The sequence below is a fragment of the Pogona vitticeps genome, chromosome 1 (assembly GCF_051106095.1).
Source record: "Pogona vitticeps strain Pit_001003342236 chromosome 1, PviZW2.1, whole genome shotgun sequence".
NCBI lineage: Eukaryota > Metazoa > Chordata > Lepidosauria > Squamata > Agamidae > Pogona > Pogona vitticeps.
This window is the reverse complement of record NC_135783.1, coordinates 286,461,832-286,474,048: the sequence shown is the minus strand read 5'-3', so window position 1 is coordinate 286,474,048 and position 12,217 is coordinate 286,461,832. Positions and strand designations below refer to the sequence as shown.

Below are 12,217 nucleotides of genomic sequence, written 5' to 3'. Positions count from 1 at the left end.
AAACTGGTTGTTTCAATGTGTCCCTTTGATAATTATGGTAAGCCAACAGTGAATCCAACCTCCCGGCTCTGTGGATCGTGCAATTACAAGGCCAGTGGCGGGAAGATGCACTGGGCCACTTTCGGACCAACAGTCATCAAATAAAGATGGCTCGAGGTCTGAGGTGTTTATTAGAGGCCGCCCGGGTTCCTGCTGTCATCAAGACTGCTGGAACCTGGGGCCTGAGACTCGCCCATTGACTGATATGGGTATCGTGGATGCCCTGCATTTCTTTCTCCGCACTACTGCAGGCCCCCTCATTTGATGAGGACAATGATATCTATAATCGGAATTGATTTAATAAAGTGTGGCCCATATTTAATCCATATCACTGTCTCACTTCTTCATTTCAGGACGTGGGAGGACAATAAGGAATCTAATTTATTATCATACATTTTAAACATCCCTACTTTTAGTGCAAAAAATAAGGAAAATGCCATATGGTCATGGAAACAAGACAAAGGCAGGAGCATGTGATGCATTTAATTGACCATTAAGAATATAAAACAAAGAAACAAAAAAACTGAGTTTTCAATGACGAATCATCTTTCTCAAGGGTGTGCTTCTATATCCAGAACCATATAGTACCAAGGATGACATCGCTGAAACAAAACTGTTCTCTGAAGATGCCGGCCACAGAAACTAGTGAAATGTTAGGAAGAAAAACCTTAAGAACATGACCAAACAGCCCAAAAGACCTATAGCAACCAAAACTGATTTAGTTTCTAAACTAAATGCCAATTAGAAAAGGAAGCGCAGCCAAAGCCTATACATGAAAACACTTCTCATATAGCCAAACATTTGAATTCCTTTTATGGCTTTCCCCCCAAAGCAACTTGAAGGAAGGAAGGAAGGGCTGATTTTCACTCCTGGCAAAAGGATTTGTGAGATTCTATCCTCCTCCATTTCTGCATAGTTCTGATCGAAACACATCACAGATACACAGCTTCAAATTCCATTTTAGCTGTTCGTCACATAATTGGTGACAAAGAAAAAGAAATGCAGGACGTTTAACAACGCCCACACAGTGTGCACATTCTATCATATCCATCCATAACAGCTCCTGTTAGTACTACTAGGGTTGATGAAGAATGACTTATTGTGGGAGTTGTTCAAGTAAATAAAATTCTTGTTAAGAGGAGCAGCAAGATTCCATCTTTGCATCTAGGTTAAGACATTTTCAAGAGTTTACCTTTTAATGTGTTTCACATGTGAAGCTGCAAACATATTTTCTCACATTTCTTCCACAAAATTTCCTTCAATCCAACATGAAAAAAAATGCAAGTAGGGACTGATGGTGGCAATTCTGTTCAGGGTCAGACATATGCAAATTAATAAGAATACTGTCCACAATATATGTGAATATTAGTTCACCAGTTTATATTATAATAAATAGTGATTTGTGAGTAGTCCTTAAAAAATTTTTAAATATTAACATGTCACTGTCTGCATTCTTGTTTATTTACTTAGCATTTAATTTCTTCCTAACCTCACTTATGATATGAGAAGTGAGCTCTCTCTCTCTCTCTCTCTCTCTCTGTCACACACACACACACACACACAATGACCTGTGGGAAAGCTAGAGTGAGGCTTGTAAATTGTCTGTCCACCTCCAACCTTTCCTGCAAGTGTCACTGGCACAAAACAAGTCAGGGTTGTAAGTGAGATGCAAAGAAGATGTCTAGTTCCTTGCCAAACTTGGATATACCATCCAAGGTGGTATAGCTATTGCAGTCACTGGTTTACACTAATGAAAATTTCTACACACAACTGAATTTATTGCCAAGGACATCAAAAGGAAGTTACTTTCTGTAATTAGCTACTGAGGCATCTCCCTGTGGCTCTTTCCTTGTTCTCTTTCGCCAACTGAGTTTTATATTTGAGTGGATGGATGCATATGGTTAGGGAAGTGAAATACAGCCCAACACTCCTGTAGGAAGTAGTACGGCCTCCCTCCCTCCCTCCCCCCCCCTCTCTCTCACACACACACACACATACACACAAGTTATAGAAAAACTATACATCATCTAGTGGACTCCAATTTCTGATGATCCTTTCCAGGCTTTCCCAGATCTCAAAAGTGGTTCACCATTTCTTACTTCTCGGGGCACCCTGCAACTGTGCAACTTTCCCAAGGCCACACAGGCTGGCTTTTCCCTCAGGAGGCACAGTGGAGAAGCAAACAAACAACTCTTAGCTCTGCAGTCAGGCACTCCTTCTCAGTAGGTGATCCAGCCAAGTATATATATACATAAGGTAAAAAATAATATACAGTTTGTATATACAAGGTAAAAGAGGGAGAGATGGTATCCACAGAGAAGGGAACAGCATAGATGACTCATTTTTCTCCCTGACTCCACCGCTTGATGTAGAGATTGAATGTCTCCCATGAGCTTGTCAACAAAGCTATTATTCCACTCACTGGTCAATATATGTTCATTTTCTGCTGACTGCTTGGGGAATCAGTGCTTTGTATGATGATCTTTTCCTCAAGTTCATTTTCCCCGAGATGCTGATGTCTCAACCTCTGTTCATCTGCATCATGCAAATGTCCTGATTATGTGGCTCTCCAAATGCTGAAATAATAATGTACCTCAGCAAAGACTCAAGGACAAAAGGGGATAATAAAAATCTCTCTGTGTCTATGTGAGGCTTTCTCGTAATTGAATCAGACGGCACTGTTGCTTAATCTTTGCCACGTCTATAGCTTTAAAAAATCATATTGTAATTTTTAAAGATGTTCCAAATAAATAACACATAACATAAAGAAAAGAGTCAAATCCTGGACAAGAATTTGGATTGTGTATAATAGAAAAATAGAATACTTGTTAACAATTGTATACAAGCTTAAAAAACCACACAACAGCCCTAAAATTCAAAAGAAGATTGCTGCTAAATAACCACAAGCACCAATTTATCTGACATTTGGCAGTCTTTATGTGATCCAAAAAGGCAGCTCCACTTGGAAATTTCTTCCCAATCTGCAAAAAATCAAAAAGAGTATTGGCAGTTCTATTAAACAAATGTTGAAAGGGTGCAGTACCCAAACCCTTGCATTAATTTATCTACTATATGGCATGTTTAATCCACTCATAAGAAACTGCTAAACCTGCATATTCCAACCAAGTGTGCCAAATATGCCAAAATTTAAATTGTTTTCATAATAGGGAGCCACAAATTTTCTGGTTTATGAATTTCAACTGACTTGTGGGACTTCAGACAAATTTACTTTATTACTTATTTATTTAAAATATTTATATCCCACCTTTCTCCTCAAAAGGACCCAAGGAGGCTTTCTCTTAATCCACTTAAGAAGACACACCAAAGCCTTAACCAAATCAAGGCATTTATCAAATCCCCAAAATTTTCTAAAGTAAATGAGCTTACACTATTCAACATAATGCAATGTTCAAAAATCTAGAATGTGATACACATGTTATTAGCAAGCCAAGTACAAGGGGGGAAAAGACATATGAATATGTACTTTTACATTCCTGTTCTTAAAAATATGGATTTGAATCAAATGTGTTGATAAATTTCCCTTACTCTTTTTTCTTTTCTTTCTGAAATACATTTTATTCATATGGCAGTAGAACAGAGGAACTTTATGTTAGGAATAGTAAGACTTCAATTTAAAAATGGCAGAGAGAATTTTATTTTTTAAAAATTGAATTTTTTAAAAAAATTTTTGAAAAGTTTACCAAAATTCACAAATGTCTTAAAATTAGATACAGAAAAAACCCTGAATTTTAAAATATCATATGCAGTAGAATACAAAACCAACAGATTGTCCACCTCTGCTTTACATCTGCATATAGTAAACACATTCAATAACTTAAGCCACTTTTTCAGAAGTAGTGATATGGGAATAGCCTGCATTTATGGTTTATTCTTATGGGTTTGGTTTTCTTAATGGGAAAAAGAGGGGAGATGAAACCTGAATCTAGGGATTCTTCATGAATCTAGGGAATTCTTACCAGTACAATGAAATTATTGCTTAAGAGGCACCAAATTCAGGTGCTATGAACACTCACAGTGCTGCTCTCTGGTTTCAGTGCAGATAAATTGATGTCAGCCAACCCCTTTCCTTTCTATTGGTGATCACTGAAAAGAAAAGAAAAATACATTTAATGACAAAAGCACTATGGCTGCACTATTTTAATTCAGTCAAAAAGAGATTTAGCAAAGTGTCACTATCTTCCCTAGCTGTTTTCAAGTTAAAATGAAAAATTAAAAAAAATGAAAAAGAGTATTTTAAAGCACTTCTTTCATCTTTGTACACAATACGTACTTGTAGCCAGGTTAAAAACAGTGGTCTCCATTGTTTTGAACAAGAGGCTAATAACTGATGAATATGGATTATGGATGCAGATTTAAAAGAAAAAGGTGTGGTGTGAGAAATCCAAAGAAATGTGCACTCTTTAGCACAAAAAGGCAAGCTTTCAAGTCATACAGAAGTCTTCACTAGGCTGGAGTGGAAGACAGAGGAGAGAAAACCAGAAAATAACAAAACAACAACAACAACAACAACACACACACACACATATCCTGGCCACATGCTGAAACTATTACTGCCAATCCTCGAGCTTCCTCATCTAGCCAGAATCATTTCTAGACTTTGCTTCCCACCTCCCCAGCTCTGCAATGTTCAGCTGATCAAAAGGATGCAGGAAAGTTGCCTCTTTGTTTTATTTTAGTGGTTCAATAAAGGTACTACCAAATCCTATTTTAGGACCTAGATCAGTGGTTCCCAGCCCCTGGTAACCCAGGTGTTCTTGGACTGCAACTCCCAGAAACCCCAATCAGCATAACTGGTGGTGAAGGCTTCTGAGAATTGCAATGCAAGAACACCTGAGGTCCCCAAGGTTGGAAAACACTGATGTCAACCAAAAACTCATATAGTTATTTATTGGAATAGACAGGTCAAAATGTATATCACTGTAAAACCAAAGGCAGCTGCTTGGTCTTTTTGAAGTCCCCCTCACAAAGAAGACTCTGATGAGGACTAGAACCATTCTAAGGAGGGCTAGGAGGGCTTTCATTCTTTGTTACCTGTTGCAGTACTAATCATGACCCTGCAATTTCCAGTGAGGAAAAAGCCTCATGCATTGGAAGAAAAATACAGACATATAATTCACATATGATCTAGGCTCAGTAGGGGAAATTCCCCCTCCATAGCTATCTGTTCCAGAGACACAGCAACATATATACTCGTAGCTTCTCTAGGCAGGAACAAGACTCTCTGGATTGTGGCCAAATGCCAAAACAATTTTCATTTCTTCTGTTGTTATTTGTTCAGGATGTTATACAGACAGCATAACATCTGGTTGAACCAGCAATAGATGCTTGCCTTACATTCAGTGAAATATGCAAGCTGCATTTGCTTCATCTACCATAGTTTTACGGTCAAGAACTGTTTGAAGCTAAAGAAAAAAAATATGCAATTCTTCAAAAAAAATATGCTGGTTATGAATGTGGAAATATTGTGCTTCTGCATGCAAGATTTGAAATGCCAGAAAATGGTCCAATATTGCTGCACAATGCTAGGTCTGTGTTTCCAGCAGGAAAAAGAGTTGACAAATTTTATATAGCGTAGGGCAGCTTGAATGCTGACAACACCAATGGCAGCCGCCAAGATGGTATACAGCAATGGTTCCCAACCATGGTGTCCTTGTGGTTCCCAAGCCAGGTGTTCTTGGACTGTAACTTCCAGAAACCCTGGCCAGCACAGCTGGTGGTGAAGGCTTCTGAGAATTGCAGACAAAGAACACCTGGGTTATGTAAGATTGGGAACCACTGGTCTACAGGATAACCTTTTGTGTTCATTATCATTTGCAAGGTGACACCAAGCAAGGGAAAATTCCAGAAGATGATTCCTTTTTTCATCAGTTAACTACTTCTCATCCAAACACAATGTAATTAGCAGGAGTATTTTTTTGACTACTGTGAATGTCATGAGCACAAGAGCATATCCTGTAGGCCATCTTGACTTAATTCCAAAAGAGTTAATGAGTGGTGGTGGAACCAAAGGAAGGAAGGAAGGAAGGAAGGAAGGAAGGAAGGAAGGAAGGAAGGAAGGAATAAATAAATAAATAAATAAATAAATAAATAAATAAATGAATGAATGAATGAATGAATGAATGAATGAATGAATGAATGAATGAATGAATGAATGGATGGATGGATGGATGGATGGATGGATGGATGGATGGATACTCTCTTATGGCAAGGGCAAATTGGATGCTTCTTTGTGTAAATTTCCAAAAAGCATAAATGTTTTCACAATTGGGAATTGTATGACGGTATTGTTACTAAGGGTTCCAGGCTTTTTCTCCACCTCCCCCTGAGTTGCTGCATTTGATTTGGTTAGAGGTAGTCCACAGAAGCCAATAACAAATGATACGATATTGTGCAAACTGATGTAAAAATGAGAAACTTGGGAATTCATAATAAATCATCTCTCACCTTTATTAATTATGTCCTCTATAAGTGCAATATCTCAAACCCTCTCTTATCATGCATCTGTTGGAATGCAAACAGCTGCTTCCACCTTTTAACAATTTACAGTATAGCTGCAGTTGACATAACGCTGATAGGAATCCAAATGTGAATCCAAATGTGTGAACTTTTCTGCAATCCATTTTAAATCATGATTTAATAGATCTAGTAGTGCTGGGAGAGAGTTCAGTGTAAAGTTCTGATTCATGATTATTCCAATTTTGAGCAAGAATCAAAATATGGCAACTGCTGGACTTAATTAATTACTTTTTAAATGTTTCGATCCACCTCTGTATCACTTTATATTCTGATGAACACTAGAAGTAATGGATTCATATCATATCATATTATATCATGCCATATCATATCATGTCATATCATGTCATATCATGCTCGTGTTCTAGAAGTACAACATGGTATCAAACACTGCTCCAAATCAGGCATTCAGCAAGACAGAACTCCTGTTCCTATGATGACAAAGTATAGCTTAAAAGTAACACATTACTTGTGATGTATCTCTTTGGCAATACAACATGCCACTTGTAATAAATTATTTTGTTACCTTTTGCAGTAACAAGGTGGGACAGAGTTACTTTGAGGCCTGTAACAACCATGTAATTGACTAATGAGAGTGTGTTACTGATCCCTTCTCTGAGCAGAAGTGGAGAAGAGGAAGGGTTATATTAATGATTCATTTACCATACCCCACTTCCTCTCTTTGTTGGGGCACTAGGAGGAATTTTAAAGTCAGCAAGAAGGAAAGGTGATCAGAAAAACTAGAGAGGCCAGCCCCAAGGGGGGGGGGAGCAGGAGGAGCTGCAGAGCTATGGGGAACTGTGGTGATTTGCTTTGGAAGTTGCAGGGGATGTGGGGAGAAAGTACAGATGCAGTAGAACAAGAGAGGCAGCCCAAGGTGCAGAAATAATCAAAGAGGCAGAATAGTTTTCTTAAATTTGTGAAGTAGAGAAATGAAGCACAACAACTGAAGTAAGTGCAAGTGCACACAGAATCTCCCTTTCTTCAGGAAGGAAACTCCTTAGATGTAGGTTTATATTTCCAAAAAGCTGATTTGTTTCAGAATTTGGGAGGGAAAGAAAGGAAGCAGAGGCAGGAAATACAAACAATTCACAGTCCTCTATCTTGTCTTGCTTTCTTGATAACCTTGAGCTGAGGCTACCTGGTGTTTCCATTTTTCAGACTTCCCTGGCCCTCCCCATTTTCATACCCTCTGTTCCCAAACAGGCAGCAGTTCTATGGCAGTTCAATCTGTCTAATAAAATCAGTACTCACAAGAATACCCATCTATAGAATTCCAGCCATTCTAGCATTTGATATGTTGGGTTAACCAATCCTATCATATGTGTGGTAGGCTACAGTTCAATGCATATGGGAAAGAAGTGCCACAAAAAGCTTTGCTTTGTAATGTGTTTTTTACAGTGCTTTATACAATGACCAGAATTCTACAGTATATTATACAGTGAACAGAATTACTTCGCCTATATTGAGGGACAGCAACATGTGCAAATGGGAATGCAGTACTCCTGCAGATGAAGTAGGAGTAATGACATCTTGTAGTCCAAATATAGTGAGTAATGGAAATAATTACTTTCTTCAGTGAAGAAACAGTTGCACAGTGCTGCTCATTGCATCCATAATATAACATGGGATAGAGACACTGCATTTTGAATGCAGAAACCCAGACTTTGATTTAGCTTTCTGCTTGTTTGAGGATCTGTGTGGAATCCTGGTATCAAGCACAAAGGTAGTTCTTCCTCATGGCCTCTGTGAATCACACGCTGGGTGATCCGCGCCTGCGCAGAACCTCATTGGAAAGTTCTAGAGATTCTGCTGTAACAAAAAACACATTAGAATAAGGCCCCTCTCCCCTCATATAAGTACCTTGGTGCCAAGGCTCCCCTTTGAGTTTCTTTCAGCCACCGCGTTGAGAGCCTCATAGTTCTGTTTCTGTGAGTAAAAGAAAAAGAGATTATTTTTGATTCCTTCCTGTTATCAAGCTTTTTTCCTTTAAACTTTTAGATCAAATTCATTATCACCACACATTTTTTTCCTTTCTACCTCGCACGGCCTCCGGCCAAAGCAGCACCCCCTCAATCATGTTTTTTTCTCCTCAAATTATTTTCTATTCATGGCCCCTTTGGGCCCATTTAAACACTATGTGGCCTGTGATAACAAAATACCACTCTCCGACAGCCACGCCAAGTGTCTTTTTTGCTTGGGAGAGGCACACCAGACGTCCTCCTGCCAGCATTGTAAGAACTTCAAGCATGGACTCCTTCATTCTCCCTTATCCAGATTAAAACTCCATCTTTGGGAACAATCCCTTCAACCAACCAAAATGGCCCAACCTCCTTGTAAGGCCACCTCACAAACCAAAGCAATGGAGAAGGCTCTTTCTGAAGCCTCAAAACAACATGCATTGAATACACCATCCCACTCCAACGCTCCATCCACTTCATCTAAAACTTCAAAAACCCATAAATTGAAGTGTTTGATACCGAAATCCTTGATATCTAATCCCTCCACTAAACATCAAATGTCCACCGAAGCCTCTTCGATTCCAGAGCCTTTTCACGTAAAGACCTAAACAGCATAAATCTAAAGATGCAATCATTCCTCAGCAGCCTCAACAAACCACCAAATCAATCTCTATTTCTTCCCCTTCTGACGATGATGGAATCCCCTCTCACCAATCCTGCTCCCAATCATTGGAATGGGATGCCAGAGTCGATTGATTAACATCTTCTACTCCTAGTCCTCAACGCTCTGTTCTTTTGAGCAACCCTTCTGTAGTTGCTTCAGCTGACAGAGTCAACTCTGAACAACAACTAGAGACCATACCTTATTTGGTAACATCTGATTGTCCTCCTCAGAGACATCGGCCCCAACAGTCCCTAAATCCATCTATTTCATCATGCATGGCTCATCATGCATGGCATTCAGCACTCTCATCGGGTTGCCATTTACCCTGACCAGTGCTCGACCAGACAAACTGCAACCGCCAATCAGCCAGTTGCTCTATCCAGCTTGGCTATACCTTCGCATGGTGGACCCACATGAACTCCAACCTGCCCCCTACCTGGCACCTAAAAGACCCAGGACAGTCAACCAAATTTCTTCTACATGCAAGGCTTTTACAGCTGCAGCCTCCCAATATTTTCCTGCTAATCCAGATGAGGGAAACCATTCCTCTCAATCAGCATCTCCAGCATCTATATACTCCGCTGCTTTACCAGCTGGTCAATGACCTCTGTTTTGACATCACTGAGACACAGGCTCTGATATCGATGATCCTCAATATCCATCCTGGTCCATGGACAATTGTTTTGTCCCTCTATCGATGCACGATTTCCATTGCCCGATAGAACCAAGCCATTGAACTCGAGATCACTATGACCCCAAGTTTAATGTTCAACCATATCAAATGACATCCATGGACACTCAGATGACATCTCTCTATATAAAAAATCCTCAACAACAACAAATGCCCATGGACATGCTGCTTCCATCAACATTGAGCCACAAATGTCAATACTATGGCACTCAACCTATTGACACCAAAATCGATCGACAATCTGTTGACTCCTGGCACGATCCCGATTATTCCAATCACAGATGCAGACCTCAGACGCCATCAGTATTACTTACCTCACTGAAATCCAACCTTGTTGATGACGATCCACCATCACCGGTGGAAGACATCCAAAATTACGCCCAACTTATGATCCGTATAGCTAAGTCTCTCAATCTCCAAATCCACCGTCCTTTGACAGAACGAGCCAATCATCTATATGGCCCAATCTCTAAAGATACTACTCCAGTACACATCTCGATGCTTCCGTCTCTACTCAGTACCGCTCAAGGATCCTGGACAAAACCAGCCACTTCCCATACCATGTCTAAATGAATCAATAACCTCTACAGAGTCCATTATCCTGGAGCTCTATTTCTTCAAAAACAACCAGCTCCAAACTATTTTTGTCAAATCCTCACAATCCACTGATTTATGGCTACTTACCTTTAAAACAGTTTTCCTCTTCGCCATCACCTCAGCTCAACGAGCTACTGATTTAGTGGCCTTATGCCACGACTATCCTTATTTACAGTTTTTTTTTCAGACAAAGTCATACTATCCATGGATATTTCTTTCCTCCCCAAACTTGTATCTCAGTTCCATCTCTCTCAGCTGTTTATCCTTCCTTCCTTCTTCTCGTCACCGTCCACAACTCAAGAAATAATCCGCTATACTCTAGACGTTAGGCGTCTAAAGTAAACACTGCCTTTTATGTCCAACGCACCCAACCTTTCAGGCATTCACCTCGACTTTTCATAAGTCAACAACCACCTACTAAAGATTGCAAGGTGATGTCTCAAACTATATCTAGATGGGTCACTTCAACCATTCACGTCGCATATCAGCTGGCACGCAAACCAGTCCCAAAGGTGATTCACCCTCACTCCACCAGAGCAGTAGCAACCTCTATGGCATTCCTACGTGGTGTACCTCTACCAGACATCTGTGTCTCTGCCATCTGGGCACCGCTGTCCACTTTCATCCAGCATTATAGACTTGATCTGACACGGCCTTCTAGACTCTATCTTGGCATGACCCCCTGCCTCTGGGTAAGAAAGCCTTTTAGTCACCCAGGGTGTGATTCACAGAGGCCACGAAGAAGAACGACAGGTGACCCACCTGTAATTGTAGTTCTTCGAGTGGACCTCTGTGATTCACACATCCCACCCATCGTCCCCACTATCACGCCATTCTGCTTAATGTAGTGGTGGTTGATACAACTGAAAGGGGAGCCTTGGCACCAAGGTACTTATATAAGGGTGGAGGCCCTTATTCTAATGTGTTTTTGCTACCACAAAAGCTCTAGAACTTTCCGATGAGGCTTTGCACAGGCATGGATCACCCAGTGTGTGAATCACAGAGGTCCACTCGAAGAACTACAATTACAGATGGGTAACCTGTCAATCTTTAGCCCAGGGAAATGTCTGGACAGAAGTAATTTTATCTTCTTGAAATACTTTTCACCCCCATGTAGGTTGATGTGAATGATGACCATAGTTCTTCATTGTCCATTGCAGCGGCTATTGGTCAGGAACAAATTTCGGAGTACTGTGTTTTGATCCAAATAGCAGGGCATTTTCAGTTATTATCTTGTCATTCTTGAAAAGAAAAGACAAGGACAAATATCATCCAGATAGTGGCTTTTAATAGCTTACTGTGATATAGAATAAATAAATAATACCTGATCTTGCCTGGAAATATTTCCTTTCTTGTTTTTTACTGGATGCAATTCTCAGAGATAGTACATACTAACCTTCTTCTTGAAGGTTCAAGTAATAAAAGATATGGAACTCATTTGAAATTTAATAAAACAATATGGAAAGTTTGAAAACGATCTTCCTAGGCTTTTCTGACATAATGTCTGTCATAGCTTCCATTAATATTAACGAAAGTTTGATGATATATTTTAAAGAATAAATAGAAGTAAGCAACAGGTTTAGTATTTTTAATTACCACTGTTTTGACCTGATATTTTGAATTTATCTCAAAAGAAAGAAATTGGCTTTGATGAGCAATCTCCACTAAGGGAGAATTATTACCTGAACACAAAATATTGATTAATGACATAATTTTTACACACTGATCATG

General features: G+C 39.7%; 1 protein-coding gene and 1 long non-coding RNA gene across 4 annotated transcripts in view; one reads left to right on the top strand and one right to left on the bottom strand.

The window, feature by feature from the left end:
- The window catches only part of LRRC4C (leucine rich repeat containing 4C), a 949,507-nt gene that overhangs the window by 502,681 nt on the left and 434,609 nt on the right, over positions 1-12,217 (top strand). Inside the window, exon 1 of one of the 3 annotated variants that reach the window (XM_072985960.2) lies at positions 6,254-8,122. The exons of the other annotated variants lie outside the window; for them this stretch is intronic. The gene's annotated coding sequence lies outside the window, so the exon portion shown is untranslated. Of the gene's footprint in view, positions 1-6,253; positions 8,123-12,217 lie in introns of those variants that run through there. 3 annotated transcript variants of the gene reach the window in all.
- Positions 2,828-6,066, bottom strand: LOC144587862 (uncharacterized). Its single transcript, XR_013543050.1, has 2 exons — positions 4,074-6,066; positions 2,828-3,020 (listed from the first exon to the last, which is right to left on the bottom strand). It is a non-coding gene; the product is annotated as an uncharacterized LOC144587862 (long non-coding RNA).